Consider the following 20,429-nt stretch of genomic DNA (forward strand, 5'->3'; position numbering starts at 1 on the left):
CTGAATGTATTTCGCTCTATGAGGAGGTTAAGATCGTCAGAGGAGGCCCTGCTCTCGGTCCCACCTCCTTCGCAGCTGCGACTGGTGGAGACGAGAAACAGAGCCTTCTCAGTGGTGGCCCCTCATCTATGTAACTCCCTCTGCAACAAAATTAAATCAGCCCCTCTCTCCTGACCTTCAGGGAGAAAAAACTTAAGATGTGGCTTTGGGAGTAATTTGAGCAGTGCAGTAAGTGACCACAAATTAATGTGATTGACAAATGGAATGGCCCTGGATTTATGATTTGGATTCTGTGTTTTTAAGTGATGTTTTAATAATTGATGTTTTAATTTCTTGGATTTTAACTGTATTTGTTTATTTTATGAACATACAGTATATATGTGGAGCCCTCGGTGGTGCAGTGGGTTAAACCACTGAGCTGCTAAGCTTGTTGACCGAAAGGTCGCAGGTTCGAATCCAAGGAGTGGTATGAGCTTCCACTGTCAGCCCCAGCTTCTGCCAACCTAGCAGTTCAAAAACATGCAAATGTGAGTAGATCAATAGGTACCACTCTGGCGGGAAGGTAACGGAGCTCCATGCAGTCATGCTGGCCTCATGACCTTGGAGGTGTCTATGGACAACGCTGGCTCTTTGGCTTAGAAATGGAGATGAGCACCACACCCAGAGTCAGACATGACTGGACTTAATGTCAGGGGAAAACCTTTACCTTTACCTTACAGTATATGTGTATGGCATCAAATTGCTGATTGTTGTATGGCCACCTTGAGTCCTCTTTCGGGTGGAAAGGGCAGGGTACAAATGTGGCAAATAAATAGATAATGTCTTACTATGGAAGCTAAGTAGGACTAGCTTTGGATGGGATTTGATCAACGAATCCCAGGTGCTTTAGGCTGTTTTTCAGAGGAAGGAACTGGCACAATCCAGGTGAACCCAAATTGAGAGACTTGAAGGAAACATCCCCATCTCTTTTTGCAGTTTGTCAGCAGGAAAGAGAGCAGTGTTGAAGGAGGAAATTACTCTTGCAGAAGCTTTCACAGGAAGCACTGAGTAATTAACCACCCCAACGTGGTATAGTGGTTTGAGCATTGGACTATGAATGAGGTTTCACTTCCCATTCGAACATAAACTCATTTTGGCTGAGTCACGTCTCGTCTGTTTCTTTTTTAGGGTTTTCATAGGTCAGAAACAACTTAGAGGTGCACAGCAACAACAATCTCAATGTTACTTACTTACTTATTTACTAACTTAGGCAATCCCTAGTTGGTTGAGTAGGATAGTCTTCCAGAACCAGTATTCTTGTGGGTCCGTAGGTGACTGTGGAGCCCTATTCTTGACCTGCATCTTCTCCTGCAGTGCGGGCATTGGTTTCCAGGTGGAAGGCGGTCTCGGTCAGGGTTAGCTTGATGCGCCTTCCTCTTGGCACGTTTCTCTCTTTCACCCTCCATTTGTGGCTCTTCAAATTCTGCAGCACTGCTGGTCACTGCTGACCTCCAGCTGGTGTGCTCATGGGCCAGGACTTCCCAGTTCTCAGTGTCTATGCCGGAGTTTTTAAGGCTGGCTTTGAGCCCAACTTTAAATCTCTTTTCCTGCCCACCAACATTCCATTTTCCATTCTTGAGTTCAGAGTAGAGTAACTGCTTTGGGAGATGGTGGTTGGGCATCCGGACAACGTGGCCAGTCCAGCGGAGTTGATAACGGAGGACCATTGCTTCAATGCTGGTAGTTTTTGCTTCTTCCAGCATGCTGACATTTGTCCGCTTGTCTTCCCAAGAGATTTGCAGGATTTACCGGAGGCAGCACTGATAGAATCGTTCCAGGAGTTGCATGTGATGTCTGTATACAGTCCACGTTTCACAGGCATATAGCAGGGTTGGGCGGACAATAGCTTTGTAAACAAGCACCTTGGTATTCCTACGGATGTCCTGGTCCTCAAACACTCTCTGCTTCATTCGAAAAATGCTGCACTCACAGAGCTCAGGCGGTGATGACTTTGGTGGAGAGGTGGCTGCCAAGGTAGCGGAAATGGTCAACATTTTCTAATGTTACACCATTAAGCTTCATCTCTGGCATTGGAGAGAGATTGGCTGGTGACTGCTGGAACAGCACTTTGGTTTTCTCGATGTTCAATGTCAGGCCGAGCTTCTCGTATGCTTCTATGTATGCTTCTCAATGTTATACAATTATAAAGCTCCCTATAGTTACTCAAAGTCATTGTGGCCCACAATTCTTAGCTTTCGGTCAACCTATTTTTTTTCCTGGGTGTGTTCTTTTGAATGATTGGTCTCTGAACTGTCTGATGATTTGCATCTTTTTCCTTTTTGACTTTGACTGTCGTAAATGTTGGCTCCTTGCTATGGGTTCTGGAACAGCTGTGACATTGTTCGGGAACTTTCCTTCAACTTTGGTGAACTCCCTTTCTTACTTGTGCAAGACCTCTACAGACATGAGTCACCTTGAAGGGCTTCTAATACTATACTCTGCCTGCTCTGGCACTGGCTGCCTTTAGTCACATAATAATTTTGAATTCAATCCCAAAATGAAAAGAGATGCATAGAAACGTAGCCAAGAGATGGTATGGTGCAGTGGTTTGAGCGTTGGACTGTGACTCTGAAGACCAGGGCTCAAATCCGGCTTTATATGGAAAGCTGAATTTCCATAGTGGCAAATATGAAGTACTTTGGCCACATCATGAGAAGACAGGAAAGTTTGGAGAAGATAATGATGCTGGGGAAAATGGAAGGAAAAAGGAAGAGGGGCTGACCAAGGGCAAGATGGACTGATGGCATCCTTGAAGAGACCGGCTTGACTCTGAAGGAGCTGGGGGTGGTGACGGCCGACAGGGAACTCTGGCGTGGGCTGGTCCAGGAGGTCATGAAGAGTCGGAAGCGACTGAATGAATAAACAACAACATGGAAACCCACTGGGTGACCATGAACAAGTCACACTCTCTCAGCCTCAAGGGCAAAGGCATATTTTGCCAAGAAAGCCATCATTGCTTTGCTGTAGAGTCACCTTAAGTTGGAAATGACTTGAAGACACACAACAACAAGAATCAGTCATTGCATTTTCCAAGGACAATATGATGCATAAGTATTAGTTAAGAATCCATAGTGTGCATCTCATGATTTTTGTTATCTTAAACTTAGGTGATCCCTCGTTGTCTGAGTAGGACAGTCTTCCAGGATCAGTGTACTGATGGGTCTGTAGGTGACTGTGGAACCCTATTCATGACCTGCATGTTCTGCCACAGTGAGAGCAATGGTTTCCAGGTGGAAGGTGGTCTCAGTCGGGGTTGGCTTGACGCGCCTTCCTCTTGGCACGTTTCTCTCTTTTGCCCTCCATTTGTGGCTCTTCAAATTCTACAGCACTGCTGGTCACAGCTGACCTCCAGCTGGAGCGCTCAAGGGCCAAGGCTTCCCAGTCATCTTACAAACACACAATGAATATCAAAGTTTGTAAACCACAAGTTTCTGCTTTTCATTGCTCTCTCTCTCTCTCTTCCTTCTCCTTTCTTTTTCTCTCATTCCATCCTCTCCTCAGATCTCTCTTCCACAGGTAAATAATCTACTAAGGTTAGGAAGTACAATTATGAACTGCTGAACTGATCTAGAAAGGCAGCGTGAGTCTTGTTTGTCTGTAATCTTTGGCATTTCAATGTAGGTATGCAGAAGCGTCTTTGATGTTGTCTCTATTTGGACTTAAAATTGATGCCAAAATAAATATTTTCTTCCCCTTAGATCCAGGCAGGGAGGAAATGAATAAATATTCTGAGACTGGAAATCACATTCTTTCCCTTTGAAAAGAAAAAGGCTAAGTTGCAGAAAGATCTGAGAAGTATATTTTGTTGTGTGCACACCCAAACACAGGAGCAAGATTTTCAAAAAATTGAACTTCTACATACAGTTTGCATTGTTTGAACAAAAGCATTCACATATATCTCCAGCAAGACAATAGGACTTGCCTGGAAGCAATTTTTAAGTATACACCAAAGTCCAATTTTCTGCTTCCAAATTCCCAATTTTTTTATCTGTTTTGCTTTCTGAAGGAACAAATACAAGTGTTTTGCACACATTCCGTTTTATTACTGAAGCAAAGCCTCCAGAGGGCACTGTAGCTCATGCTTAACTAACCAAGTTGTTTTACAATTGTATATTGCAGAATCTAGTCATGATTAGGCTTGTGCATTTAGGCTAAATCAACCTCAGTCTGTTTCTGCTGGCTGGTAGACTCCCATATCCATTTTCGCATGACTCCCAAAAACGGATGAATAGCCAAAAAATGTGGCTAGATCTGGTCCATTGGTGGCATTGGGAAACTTAAGAGGCCCCTGTAACGTCTTAGGAGAGAGGAGGGACGATTTATTATTTATTACTCTTAATGGTACCACCAATGTGTGATGTGAGGTATTATTGGGAGATATGGCACACTGGACACAGAATTAATGGAGATGAGGCAGTCTTCAAACAAAAGAGAACAAGTTTATTGAGCACAAAGTGTGTGGTTGCAAGTTGTAACTTTTCTTATAGAACTCAGAATAATGCTTGGTTAGTTTAATGTTACACTTTTTCAGGTTATACAGTATCTTCCTGAGGTGAAGCACTTATTACAGAACAAAGATGTCTCCCTTATCTGATCCTCCCTTGATCAGATACTTAATAAGCTTATTCTTTAGCCTTTCTTTAGACTAACGGAATACTGGTTATGTTTCCCTTATCAGACTCTCTGGCTAAGAAACTTCCAGTAGCTTAATCTGGCTTTCCAAAGCCTCAAAACTTTGCTTCACAATTCACTCTTTTACAGCTATAACCTCCTAACCTTTCCTCTACCAGTTCCTCACCCTCCAATCTTAACTCCTGACTGCTCACTCCTCTAACCCTAAACCCTAACTCTGACTGAACTTAAACTGTCGTTTTTCAAACTCTCTCCTCTAAGCTCCTCCCACTTCTCTACAGCATCGTCTCCATGGTAACGCACTCCTCTCAGCTAGGCCGCTCCAGCATTAGTGCCACCAATCCAAACACAAATACAGTTAAAATCATATAATTTATAATCAACTTCTTTACAGCCCCCCTTTCCATTTCCATTTTTCCTTCAAGGAAGCCTGGGTGCCAACAACAGGAATAAGAGGCCACCCTATCTAGCCCATTTTGCAGGGGTCTTCCCACAGGCTCCCCTTCCATAGCCTTTATTAAGACCTGGATTGAAAAGTCCCCAAAAGCGCATACACACCCCACCCACCTGTTCCCACAGATCCCCAACTCCCAGTCAGTTCCATGAAGTAAAAAAAATTCAAGGAAAATAAAGGTAAATAAAAAAGATTAAACTGTTGTGCTGAATAGGGGAGAAGAGAGAGTTACAAGCAATAGAGTTACAAGGTTCTTGTGGGTTTTTTCGGGCTATATGGCCATGTTCTAGAGCAGGGGTCAGGAACCTTCGGCCCTCCAGGTGTGGTGGACTTCAACTCCCACAATTCCTTGAGGCTCGGCATTCGCCCCAAAGGCTTACCTTGGCCTCAAGGAATTGTGGGAGTTGAAGTCCACCACACCTGGAGGGCCGAAGGTTCCCCATGCCTGTTCTAGAGGCATTTCTCCTGATGTTTCGCCTGCATCTATGGCAAGCATCCTCAGAGGTGAGGTCTGTTGGAACTGGGAAGGGGTTTATATATCTGTGGAATGACCAGGATTATTGTGGAGTATTAGGATTGCAGTGCCTTGAAAGCATGGATCAGTTTATAAACATATCAACATGTTTATGGATTCACAACAAATACATAATAACTTGAGGGCATACCTGCAAATTTAAATCCATGTAATAGTGGAGGAAGAACACTGAAATCTGTAAGAGGGTAGAATTCTGAATGACTTCTTCAAACTTAGGGCTTTTTTCGTCGAATGAAACTGGTACGAAATAGATATGCCAATAGCTTCTAATATGCTTAAGGAGATTGCTTCCAGCAAAAACCATTTATCCTAATATCACCCGCCTGCCTTACACTTCAGATCCAAAACTGAGATGGGATTTGAGTCAGTTTTCACAAAACGATGTGCTTCCGATCTTTCTCTAAACCTCAAATTTGCATCGGAGGTGATACCTTAAGGCGAGAGACACATTTCTGCGCTTAATTTCTCACACGGTTTCCCGTACGCAAAACAAGAGTCACATATTCTCACTGACACCAGAACAGAGGCACACCTATTCACCAATGTGCTGTAATTTTTAAGAACTCCTGACACATACAGAGATCCAACTTAGAGGTGTTGGAGGCAGAGCAAGAGGTGTAAATTATTCATGCAGTAGCATTTTCTTCCCTTTTGTGGCTGAGTCTCCAAACCACAATGTGCTGCAAGCATCTTCCTCATTATCTGTTAGCAACTTGAAATTCTTTCTTCTGTCCCTCTTTCTTCTTTTTTAGTCGTCTTCCAAAAGGCTTCTAAAGATATCCCAACAGGATGTATCTGGCGATGCGGTTCAGGCAGCTGTGATGTTAATTGACAGTTCCCAAAAGCTCTGCAGAGCAGGTTCTGCCTCTGTAAGCACTCAGTGTGTCCCATAAAGCCCACATAATGATAGCCTGGTCAAGAGCAATGAGTTTCAACAGGACTCCGAGAGAAAAGGAGTCCTTGGAAAGACATCAAGTGAAAAATACTCTTCCCATCAGAAAGAATGTTGCACCAATTGGTGCCAAAGAGCCACCAGAGGAACGGAATGGTTTGAGCATTGGAGCATAACTGTTCTGTCGCGTGCTGGGCCTGTAACAGCTGTACTTTTTGTATAGGACGTATACTTTAAGCCCAGCGGGAAGCCAGGGGCACCTCAAAGAGAGGTTCTCGGGGATTTTTCTGAAGTGATGGTCTTTAGAGTCTTTAATGATACAACAAAGTCTTTATTATGGAACAAACAACAACTCTTCAATGGTTCAAACAACACTTCAAGGCTTTCTCAGTCTAGACCTCAATGGACTGGTACCTGACTTTGATTAACTAAACTTTCTCTGTTGGAAAAACCCTTTTTATCCTCTCCCAGGCTGCTTTCTATCTATGCCTCATCGGTGTGGGTCCTACTACCGACTCCAAATGCGTCTGGGTATCGAGTAGACCTACCAGCCAAGGCTTGAAGATATTTCAGCTGGAGTTCGGTGGATCTGTAGTGCTGTCCTCCCTCAGAGAGTTCTTTGAAACTTCAGGGCTGTTTTCTCTCTGATTGCTGTGAGGCTGAGAGGCTGTGAGCTCTCAGCCAGAGCCTTTGGGACCTTTCTCCTGGAATTTCTGCTTCTGTATCCCCGGATGTTATTTTTCTCTGGATACTCCTTCTTCCCTGGATGGTTATTGAGAACGGAAGCTTTTCTACGGGATGAGCTGATCTACATCCTATAGCTTAGCTACCTGGTGTGAGACTGCCCAAAAAATGGCTCCTTTCCCTCCGAGAGCCCTGAACAAGGGGCGGAACCAAAGCTTAATTATGATGCACAGGGGGCCTGCCCTATGACTGCAAACAGATAACAGAAAGAAAATAAAGTTGGAACTCCTGGTACAGCCGTACCAGCACAATAACTCTAGTGAACATATATCAAATCCCAGCTTGGCCATGGGAACCCACTGGGTAACCTTGGGCAAGTCACATTCTCTCAACCTCAGAGGAGGAGTCCCCGCTGACGCAGTGGGTTAGACCCCTGTGCCAGCAGGACTGAAGATCGACAGGTTGCAGGTTCGAATCCGGGGAGAGCGCGGATGAGCTCCCTCTGTCAGCTCCAGCTCTCCATGTGGGGACATGAGAAAAGCCCCCCACAAGGATGATAAAACATCAAAAACATCCAGGCATCCTCTGGGCAATGTCCTTGCAGATGTCCAATTCCCTCATACCAGAAGCGACTTGCAGTTTCTCAAGTTGCTCCTGACATGATAAAAAAAAACCTCAGAGGAAAGTAAAGGCAACCCTCTCCCCAAGAAACCACCATAAGACAAAAAGAGCTTGAAAACGCACAATAACAGAGAAATTTATGATAGAGAGGATGATGATAACGATGCCGATGATGATGACGACAATGTCGATGATGATGATTTCATGCCTGCCTCTCCTCCAAGGACAACAGTGGAGAAAAATATAGATAAAAATGTAAGACCCTTAAAACACAAATGTTAAAAAGACATAAGATGAGCTTGTTGGGCCTGAAGGTCTATCAATTGGACGAAATGGTTCTGTTTATGTTGAACTAACCACTTTGGGACAACAGTAATGATTCTGTGATCATTCTGTGATGATTGGAATGATGGTAAAGAAGAAAAGGAATCAAAGCAGAGTGTTGGAACTAGCTGCACAATTCAATTAATTGAGAATTAACAAACGAGAGACAGGGCCTTCTCTGTGGTGGCCCCTCAGCTGTGGAACTCCCTGCCTAGGGATATTAGATTGGCCCCCTCCCTCCTGACCTTTCGAAAAAGAGTGAAAACCTGGCTCTTTGAGCAAGCGTTTGGAGCCACAGCATGACCAGAAAAACTCAAATTGGAAAATGAACTAGGAATGGCTAAGACGATGGAATGGTTGAGGATTTGAACAAGAAGACATCATTTTATCATTTTATAAATATCCAAAGCCGGTTTTGGCAGTTCCTTCCTCCAAAATATATCCCACAGCATCTGGGGTTCATTTGTAGTTTCCCATCCAAGTACTAACCAGGCACAGTTTCTGCTTAGCTTCCAAGATTGGATAAGATCTAGTGCCTTTTGGAGATTTCATTGTATGTGTTAATTGTGGAAACATGATTTCACTGTCAACAATTAATAGTCTTAGGCACTGTAGTCTTTGACTTGATTGAAGTCATGTTCTTTTGAACTTATTTTCCCTTGAAGACAGATCAAATAGGAGGCAGCAGGAAAGAACCAGAAAAGTCAGTTGTGGCGTGGGGGGCATTTATAATCAAAAGGCAGACTGAGAATGTGCATGGAGGTGCACACATAAAACACACCTGTTTGCAAGAACAAATGAATGCGTCTCCAAACTTGTAAGCTATAAGCTTTAAGATAAATCTGGAATCTTAATAATTAGATTGCATCATCAAAACACTTAGCATCTGAACTAACCACAGAGTAATGCTACCTGTGTAACAAGTGAACAAAAAAAGCAATATCACTCCTTTAACTCTTTCCATGCATTTCACCGATGTCATTACGTTCACTTGCTCATATCACTAATCTGCAATAACCTTCTCTCCTTTTGTTCAGTCCTTAGCATCTTCCACAAATGATTTTGATAACAATACAATGTGAAATATTGCTGTTGGTGTTGAAGGGGGAGCTAAGAGAGCTTCACATATGCGAACTCAAAAACACTTGCATCTTGTCCTAGGGAGAAGGGGATTCCTCCAAAACAGTTGCACCCAACCTGTGGTCCGTGGATCATTGGTGGTCTGCAGGAATTAAAATATGATCCATGGCCTCACCATTACTACAGCATTGCAACAAGAGCAATTGGTTCCACAAAACTCTCTTATAGCGGCAAGGCTTATTAAATATGGTTTTATGTGGCTAAGAAGATGGCGACTACCGGATGGCATATGTTCTGTATCAGAAACTAGAGCTGATGTGGTCTGTCCAATGCAGTTTTCTGAATCAGCACCCTAAATAACTGAACCAAATCTAAAGTTGACTAAAAACTGATTTGGAATTCTTTTGGTACTAATGTTGGAGAGTGGTGCCTGGTCAAAGTGGTCCCTGGTCAAGTTTTTTTTCTTTTTCATGTCAAGAGCGACTTGAGAAACTGCAAGTCCCTCCTGGTGTGAGAGAATTGGTCATCTGCAAGGACTTTGACCAGGGGGTGGCTGGATATTTTTATGTTTTATCATCCTTGTGGGAGGCTTCTCTCATGTCCCCGCATGGGGAGCTGGAGCTGACAGAGGGAGCCCCGGATTTGAACCTACAACCTGTTGGTCTTCAGTCCTGTCAGCACAAGGGTTAAATGCTTGTGCTGGCAGGACTGAAGACCAACAGGTCGGAGGTTCAACCCTAACCCACTGTGTCATGGTGGATCAAGTGCTCCCTGGTCAAAAAAAGGTTGGGAACCACTGCTCCAAAAGAACAAGCTGACAGTGTGCAAGTTACGTACCAATTTTCCTCCGAAGACCACAAGAAACTAAGGAATGGCTTGTGTAACAAGAGCTAGAGAATGGCTTTTTGACCAACAGACGCCTAGATGCTTTGACCATAACCCACTGCGTCACTGAGGATCAAGTGCTTCCTGGTTAAAAAAAGGTTGGGAACCACTGCCCCAAAAGTTATGTACCAATTTTCCTCCCAAGACCCCAAGAAACTAAGGAATGGCTTATGTAACAAGGACTAGAGAATAGCTTTTCAACCAACATACGCCTAGATTCTTTGACCATAACAACTGCGTCACCGAGGATCAAGTGCTCCCTGGTCAAAAAAAGGTTGGGAACCACTGCTCCAAAAGTTATGTACCAATTTTCCTCCCAAAACCCCAAGTAACTAAGGAATGGCTTGTGCAACAAGGGCTAGAGAATGGCTTTTTGACCAACAGATGCCTAGATGCTTTGACCATAACCCACTGCGTCACCGAGGATCAAGTGCTCCCTAGTCAAAAAAAGGTTGGGAACCACTGCTCCAAAAGTTATGTACCAATTTTCCTCCCAAGATCCCAAGAAACTAAGGAATAGCTTATGTAACAAGGACTAGAAAATGGCTTTTCAACCAACAGACGCCTAGATGCTTTGACTTGTATTTTCTTTAGCTTCATGGGACTTTTCCAGCACATGTGCTTCACCATCATGACTTGGCAACCTCGGCAAACTATATTAAAATATAAGAGCTTGCGGCTCAGGATTTCCAATCTCTCTGGATTGTGGTATGGTAAGACGGAAGGCAGAAATGCATTTCTTTCTCTAAATAAGGTTCAATCCTTGATTCGCCAGGCCTGGTCTCCTAATTTAAAAGAGGCAAAGGGGAAATAAAGTCCCCTTCCGTGTATAATAGCTTTCCTGGAGACAGAGAGCCAGACCACCCAGTGCAGCAGCTGAGGCACACACCGAGTTGGGGTTTATTATGATCAGAAGGGATTTTCTTCTCTTATCTCTTCGCTATGTTATTTTCCCACTAATCCCAAATGCAAAGGCGTTGTGTGCCAGGAAAGCATGTTTGCATCTCTCTCTCTCTCTTTTTTCAAAGAATCCTGTGAATGTTCAATTCTTCCAATCTCTTAAAGGTTAGCAGTGAATAATTCAAAAGTGGTGGCCATATTATTCACTGAAGGAGAAAAGGGAGAGAGACAAAGAAAGCATAAACAATTTCTGAGCACAAAAGGAAACATCAACATGCATAAAAGGCACACAGTGGCCTCATCCTGCAAAAGTGTCACGATGAACCATGGATGATTGTGATGAAAACGTATGGCAACATTTCGCAAACTTCCTCCCTCTTCTTTCCTCTGTTCTCCATTATTGCCACATTGAGATTTGAAGCTTTCTCTTGTATTCTTTTTTAATTAACTGCTATCTCTCTTGATTGAAACTGGTTTGTTTTAACAACAATCCACAGTTAACACTAACCAACCAATCACCGCTAAACACAAACAAAAGTGAATGCTTTCAAAATCTTTTGAATCATGCCAGATAAAGAGAAAAAATTCAGGATTGTTCCAGCCCAAATCATTCTGTAGTTCATTCACATCAGAATATTGTGATATCTAAATGCAAGTGTACATGTGGAAGAGGAGTGGTTGAGTGATTGAATCTTTTCATAGAGCTCTATGATTTTGCCCCAAATAGTATTGCATGACATCTGTATGACATCTCTGCAAGTCAATCCAAATACACAGCTATAGTTGAATAACAAACAAGACTGGAGAACAAGTCCGATGAGGAACCCTGTGGAGTCCTCATGGAGAGGAAGGTGAACATGAGCCATCAATGTCATATGGTGGCTAAAAAAGCTAATGGGATTTTGGCCTACGTAAATAGGAGTATAATGTCTTGATCCAGGGAAGTCATGCTAACTATGCTCTTGCCGTGGTCAGACCATTTTACCTGGAATCACACTGTGTCCAGTTCTTGGCACCACAATTGAAGAGAGATGTTGACAAGCTGGAATGTGTCCAGAGAAGGGTGACTAAAATGATGAAGGGTCTGGAGAACAAGCCCTATGAGGAGCGGCTTAAAGAGCTGGGCAAGTTTAGCCTGAAGAAGAGAAGGCTGAGAGGAGACATGATGAGGGCCATGGATCAAGATGTGAGGGGAAATCATAGGGAGGAGGGAACAGGTTTGTTTTCTGATATCCTGGAGACTAGGAGGTGAAGCAATGGCTTCAAACCACAGGAAAGGAAATTCCACCTGAACATTGAGAAGAACTGTGAGTGCTGTTCAGCAGTGGAACTCTCTGCCTCGGTGTGTGGTGGAGGCTCCTTCTTTGGAAGCTTTTAAGCAGAGGCTGGATGGCCATTTGTCAGGGGTGCTTTGAATGTGATTTTCCTGCTTCTTGGCAGGGGTTGTAGTGGATGGTCCACGAGGTCTCTTCCAACTCAATTATTCTATGATTCTATGATTCCAAGATTGACTACAACTCCCAAATGCCAAGTCTTTTTTCTCCAAACTGCACCAGTGTTCACTTTTGGTATTGAGTACTCGTGCCAAGTTTGATCTAGATCTATAATTGTTTGAGTCCACAGTGCTCTCTGGATGTAGGTGAACTACAACTCCAAAACTCAAGCTCAATGCCCACCAAACTCTTCCAGTTGGTTGTGGGGTTCTGTGTGCAAGGTTTGGTTCAATTTCATCATCGGTAGGGTTCAGAATGCTCTTTGATGGTAGGTGAACTATAACTTCCAAATGACAAAATCAATCTCCCTCCCAACACCAGCAGTATTCAAATATGGGCATATTGGATATTTGTGCCAAATTTGGTCCAGCGAATGAGAATACATCCTGTATATCATTACAATTATTAGCAGTATTAGTATATTTATGAAGTAGCAACAAAGATGATTTTATGGTTGGGGGCCACCACAAACGAGGAACTGTATTAAGGGGTCATGGCATTAGGAAGGTTGAGAAACACTAGTATAGGGTGACTTGGAGGTCTCTCATTCATAGGATTGCAGTGAAGTTGATTTGGTGGCAATTCACGCAAATGTGTTTTGGGACTTTCTCAGGCATCTAGGTGGCCACTGTGGAGCACATCACAATACCAGACTCATTGCTTTCTCCAAGGTAGCTCTTAAGTTCTTCCAAAGGTATGGCTCCCTTGGGGTTGACACAAGCTCAGCCTCGTTCCTGCTTGTGTAGCCATAGATCATTCACCTGGAAACTCTGGATGGCCTCCTAAACGCACTGCCGACAGCTGTCCCCTTCAGCCATGGCTGAAGGAGTGTCTAATTAAAAGCCTTTTTATGTTGAGCTCTTCTGAGAGCAAGAGGCAGCCCTGGCATGGCTATCACTTTACAATCTGTTTATGGAGATCCTTGTTAATTCTCACAGTAACACGTTGTGACAACCTGTTTAAAGATCACTAAAACATTTATAACTTAAGGAGGGAGGGAGGCACCAGCTTCCAACTGCTGACAACAAATGTGGACCAGAGTTTCTTAAGGAAGCTCCATGGGGAAAATGAAGGAGGTAGAAGGTGGAGGAGAGAGAAATGGGGCAAAATGCTGGAAAATGTGTGAAGTCACATACGAGGGTTGAATGAAAAGTAATGCCTCCACCTTCGTTACTTGGGTTTGGATTGGAATATTTTAATAAATTGAATGCAGAAATAATCCTTAGAATGTGCTCTTTAACTACCACTATTCACTTTTCCACATAATCACCAGACAATTGGATACATTTCTACCAATGATGAACAAGTTTTCTGAAGCCATCATGGAAGAAGTCGACACTCTGTTTCCGCAACCAGCGTCAGCATCCTGGGTACCCATCGTGCACAGACCTTCCAATAGCCAAGCAAAGCAATATTGTGACCCACACGTTCTTGTGAAAAGCCAATTATGCCTGAAATATTTTAATAAATCAAATGCAGAAATAATCCTTAGAATGTGCTCTTTAACTACCACTATTCAATGTATTGTCGAAGGCTTTCATGGCCAGAATCACTGGGTTGTTGTAGGTTTTTTCGGGCTATATGGCCATCGTCTAGAGGCATTCTCTCCTGACGTTTTGCCTGCATCTATGGCAAGCATCCTCAGAGGTAGTGAGGTCTGTTGGAACTAGGACAAAGGATTTATATATCTGTGGAATGACCAGAGTGAGGCAAAGGACTCTTGTCTGCTGGAGCTAGGTGTGACTGTTTCAACTGACCACCTTGATTAGCATCTAATGGCCTGACAGTGCCTAGAGCAAACTTTTGTTGAGAGGTGATTAGATGTCCTTGTTTGTTTCCTCTCTGTTGTTGTGCTGTTGTAATTTTAGAATACCACTATTCACTTTTCCATATAATCACCAGACAATTGGATACATTTTTGCCAACAATGAACAAGTTTTCTGAAGCCATCACGGAAGAAGTCGACACTCTGTTTCCGCAACCAGCATTCCGCATCCTGGGTACCCATCGTGCACGGATCTTCCAATAGCCAAGCAAAGCAATAATGTGACCCACACGTTCTTGTGAAATGCCGATTATGTTTGGAACATTTTAATGAATCAAACGGAGAAATAATCCTTAGAATGTGCTCTTTAACTGCCACTATTCACTTTTCCATATAATCACCAGACAATTGGATACATTTTTGCCAATGATGAACAAGTTTCCTGAAGCCGTCACAGAAGAAGTTGACACTCTGTTTCCGCATCCAGCGTCTCACAGTTCTCTCATCCTGGGTACCCATTGTGCTCAGATCTTCCGATAGCCAAGCAAAGCAATAATGTGACCCACACGTTCTTGTGAAATGCCGATTATGCTTGAAATTTCTCTCTGAGTGATACGACGATTATCCTGAATCAATCTGTCAACCTTTTGCTTGTGAAACTCAGTGGTTGCTGTCACAAGACGTCCAACTCTTTGTTTGTCATGCAAGTCAGATGTTCCCATCTCAACATCTTTAAACTTACTCACACAATGACGCACAGTATTCACATCAATACAATCACAATAAACAGCTTGCATTCTCCTTTGGGGTGACACCTTCTGCTGTCAAGAATTCAATGAACCAGTACTGTGGTGCTGCTGCATTAAGATCACTACTGACTGAAAGGTCATGAGTTCGAAGCTAGCCTGGGTCAGAGTGAGCTTCCGACCAATTTGTGTAGCTTGCTGTCAACCTTTGCCCAAAAGACAGTTGCATCAGTCAAGTAGGAAATTTAGGTACCACGTATGCGGGGAGGCTAATTCAACTAATTTATGACACCATAAAAATCTCCAGCAGGCATGCAAAATATGAGGAAGTACTTCATCAGAGTTACGAAGGTGGAAGCATTACTTTTCATTTAACCCTCGTAAAAAGGAAGAAAAAGTAGGTCTTCCTGAACCCCCCACTGTCAAATAATCCAAGTTTATAATGACAGGTAGAAGAGCAATATTACATGACAAAGACACAGAGCAATGAGGCAGGATGTTGTGGGTATTAAATATTCATGCAATCAGGAGAATTAAAAAAAACATGTTTCTTTTAGTATCAGATGATACATCATTCACTTTCAAAATAAGGAACTGGCACCTATCAAGTAATAATCGTTTATGATAATTGCACACTTATATCTAATCATCACTCAAAACTCGACGTTTCCCATTCTGTTGAGGAAGAGAACTTGAGAAGCGAGCTCCAAATGCTGTAATTAATCTGTGCTTGAAATCAAGGTCTTTTTGCAATAGTCTTTGAATGCCAGGTGCAAACCAGAGCTTGTAGAAACATGTCTTATGAGTGCCTTTGGATGTAGGCAAGAGCAAGGAAAGCCTTCCATTGTGATGCTTCTAGAACAGGCATGGGCAAACTTGGGCCCTCCAGGGGTTTTGGACTTCAACTCCCACATAAATCACCAGTGGTGATCGGCACACTGGGTGCAGTGCTTGAAGAATTTGGCCTGCACTTAAACACAATCGGTGCTGACCAAATTACTGTCTGCCAGCTACAAAAGGCCATCCTACTGGGATCTGCACACATTATTCACTGATACATCACACAGTCCTAGACGCTTGGGAAGTGTCCGACGTGTGATCCAATACAACAGCCAGCAGAGTGTCTGCTGTGGACTCATCTTGTTGTGTTTCAAATAATAATAATAATAATAATAATAATAATAATAGTTGCTGTTGTTGTTTATTTCTTCAGTCGCTTCCAACTCTTCGTGACTTCATGGACTAGCCCATGCCAGAACTCCTTGTACCCTGCTGCCATCTCTTTGAAGGGACTCGGGACGGCTCACAAAACCACTCAAGGTGCAACACACAAAATTCAATAAATTTCTAAACAATATCACAATAACAATAATAGTTACAACAGCATCACACCCAAACCCTAGTCAAAAATCAATAAAATGCAACAGTAGCAGACATAAAACAAATTGTAATCAATATCAATCTGTAAGTGCAAGGAGAAATGTGCCGTCCACCCAGACGCTACAAAAAATAAAACTGCGACGTGCTTCTCTCTATGTCTGAGCGAACTGCAGGTGTCTATCTTGAGAAGCTTGAGATACTCAGCAACTGAGGCTATTACTGGTTTTAAACATCAAAAAAGGATACTTATTTATACAAAGTCCTTGCAGACTTGGCACGGTTTATCAAAGTTACAAACAGTCAATTGGTAAAGGATAGAGATGAGTTTTCCCTTCCTTCAAAAGATAAAAGGAATTCTGGAATCCCTTACCCTAGCCCTAAGCTCCAATGGTCAGAAAAAAGCAGTTTTTCCCCCCTATCTATTGCTCAAAGTTAGCTTTGGAGGCAAGTGCTCAATACTATCTATCTAACTCAATAGTTCTTTCTCAATAAACTCAATACTCAATACTTTCTCAATAGCTTTTCTATTAATCTATCTATAATTTCTCTATATAGCTCAATACACAATATACTATCTATATTAACTTAATATAGCTTAATATACAATACACAATATATAATGTATAACTTAACACTCAATATATAATGTATAGCTTAATACTCAATATAAAATGTATATTAACTTAATGTATAGTTTTTGCTATCTGCCTAACCATCAGCACGTCTGAAGTCTTTCCTCTAAACTGAAAAGGCAGGGGAGATTCCAAAATGGAGATCTCTTCCCTGGGAGAAAAGGTGGTCCCTAGACCCCAAAAGATACCTTTCTGAACCAATAGCTGCAAAGGAGGCCTTTGCAGACTCTGATACTATTAACCTTTAGGGCTCTTGCAAAGCTGCAGCAGCCCTGGGAGAAAATGCAAGAGGGAGCAATCTCCAGCAACTGTAAAGTAAGGCAAATCAGGCTCCTGGGAGACGGAACAAGAAATAAACAACTAAGTCCTCAATATAATCCCTGCCTAAATGAGGTCAAAAGCCTGTTTGAAGAGCCATGTCTTCAAATTGGTTTGAAACACTTGAAGAGTGGGGGCTAATCTAATCTCTTTTGGAAGGGCATTCCAAAGTCAAGGGGCCACCATTGAGAAGGCCCTCTCCCTCACCCCCACCAACCACACTTGAGACAGAAGTGGGACCAAGAAGAGGACCTCCCCAGCAGATCTCAGGGCCTGTGCCGGTTCATAGAAGGAGATGCAGTCTGGAAGATAGGCTGGACATGAAGCTTATAGGGCTTTATAGTTGATAGCCTGCACTTTGAATTTAATCTGTAAACTTAACAGCAGCCAGTGGAGCTGTTTTAATAGGGCCATCATATGCTCACTATAATTAGCCACTGTTAGGACCTCATCACACTAGAGAATGAATCCACTTTAAATCTGGGTTCTGCCTCCTGCAGAATTTTGGGGATTGTAGTTTAGGGAGGAGCCTTTAACACCCTCACTAAGCTACAAACCACAGAATTCTGCAGGAGGCAGAAGCCGGATTCATACTCTAATGCAGTGTTTCTCAATCATCCTAATACCACGACCCCTTAATACAGTTCCTCATGTTGTGGTGACCCCCAACCATAACATTATTTTCGTTGCTACTTCATATCTGTAATTTTGCTACTGTTGTGAATCGTCATGTAAATATTTGATATGCAGGATGTCTTTTCATTCGCTGGACCTACCCAATACACCCAAGTTTGAATACTGATGGAGTTGGAGGGAATGGATGTTGCCATTTGGGAGTTATAGTTGCTGGGATTTATAGTTCACCTACAATCAATGAGCATTCTGAACGCAACTAATGATGGAAACTGAACCAACCTTGGCACACGGAACTCCTATGACCAAGTAGAAAATACTGGAAGGGTTTGGTGGGCATTGACCTTGAGTTTTGGAGTTGTAGTTCACCTACATCCAGAGAGCACTGTGGACTCAAACAATAATAGATCTGGACCAAACTTGGCACGAATACTCAATATGCCCAAATGTGAACACTGGTGGAGTTTGGGGAAATTGTATTTGGGAGTTGTAGTTGCTGGGATTTATAGTTCACCTACAATCAAAGTCCCTTGAACCCCACCAATGATAGAATTGGGCCAAACTTCCAACATAGAACCCCCAGAACGTACTGAAGGGATTTGGGATGAATTGACAGTGATTTAGGGGAGATGTAGTTCACCTTCCACCTTTCTGATGGGTACTTGGCGACCTCTCTGACACTCTCTTGTGACCCCCCCCCCTCCAGGGGTCCCGACCCCCAGGTTGAGTAACGGTGCTCTAGTGTGATGAGGTTCTTAGTAATCTGGCAGCCGATCTTTGCACTAGTTGCAGTTTCTGGGCCGTCTTCAAAGGCAGCCCCATGTAGAGTGCTTTGCACTAGTCCATTCTAGATGTAATTGTGGCCAAGTCAAGCCCGTGGACAAGTCAGGCCAAGTCACTTTGTCCACTTTGTATTTTTAGATAACAAAGTGGGATGATTCTGATACTGGTAATGGTGGTAATAATAATAATAATAATAATAATAATAATACTGCTGTGTACTGTTCCGGGCAAACTCCAAAAGGGGGAATAGACAGACGACACCAAATTGGGAGGGATAGCCAATAGTCCAGAGGACAGGAGCAGAATTCAAAACGATTTTGACAGATTAGAGAGATGGGCCAAAACTAACAAAATGAAGTTCAACAGTGACAAATGCAAGATACTCCACTTTGGCAGAAAAAATGAAATGCAAAGATACAGAATGGGGGACGCCTGGCTCGAGAGCAGTACGTGTGAAAAAGATCTTGGAGTCCTCGTGGACAACAAGTTAAACATGAGCCAACAATGTGATGTGGCGGCAAAAAAAGCCAATGGGATTTTGGCCTGCATCAATAGGAGCATAGTGTCTAGATCTAAGGAAGTAATGCTACCCCTCTATTCTGCTTTAGTTAGACCACATCTGGAATATTGTGTCCAATTCTGGGCACCACAATTCAAGAGAGATATTGACAAGCTGGAATGTGTCCAGAGGAGGGCGACTAAAATGATCAAGGGTCTGGAGAACAAGCCCTATGAGGAGCGGCTTGGGGAACTGGGCATGTTTAGCCTGAAGAAGAGAAGGCTGAGAGGAGATATGATAGCCATGTATAAATATGTGAGAGGAAGCCACAGGGAGGAGGGAGCAAGCTTGTTTTCTGCTTCCTTGGAGACTAGGACGCGGAACAATGGCTTCAAACTACAAGAGAGGAGATTCCATCTGAACATTAGGAAGAACTTCCTGACTGTGAGAGCCGTTCAGCAGTGGAACTCTCTGCCCCGGAGTGTGGTGGAGGCTCCTTCTTTGGAAGCTTTTAAGCAGAGGCTGGATGGCCATCTGTCAGGGGTGATTTGAATGCAATATTCCTGCTTCTTGGCAGGGGGTTGGACTGGATGGCCCATGAGGTCTCTTCCAACTCTTTGATTCTATGATTCTATGACAGAGAAGAATAGTCCATTTTATTGGTGGTGGTGTGTCGGGGGGAGGGGGGAGTTAAAGGAGGAAATAAATGTCCCCCATTTTTGGTGGTTACCCCCCCCCCCCACACACACACACCCATATCACAAACAATGGTAGTTTCAATGACGATAACATGGGCGGAGGGCATAACAGGAAAACATGGGGAAATGGCATAACTCCTTCAAACCTCTTTCCCCCTGTAAAATGGACTATCCTTCTCTGTCTAGTGCCCTAGAGAAGCACTAGAGAAGAAGAGGAGGAAGAGGAAATTGAATTAACTCATGCTTTCTTTAATTTAATGTCTGATATGGGCTTCCTCAACCACAAAACTAGCTGCATGACTTTTCAGTCTAAATATTATAAAACACAGAAGGCTGGAGAATGCACATGGACAGAGAATGTTTATCAGAGCCAATTATATTTATTAGGACACATCAATGGGAAGGATGAACTGATGCAGGACATTCCCTTCCAGGA

The sequence above is a fragment of the Anolis sagrei genome, chromosome 7 (genome assembly GCF_037176765.1).
Source record: "Anolis sagrei isolate rAnoSag1 chromosome 7, rAnoSag1.mat, whole genome shotgun sequence".
Classification (NCBI taxonomy): domain Eukaryota; kingdom Metazoa; phylum Chordata; class Lepidosauria; order Squamata; family Dactyloidae; genus Anolis; species Anolis sagrei.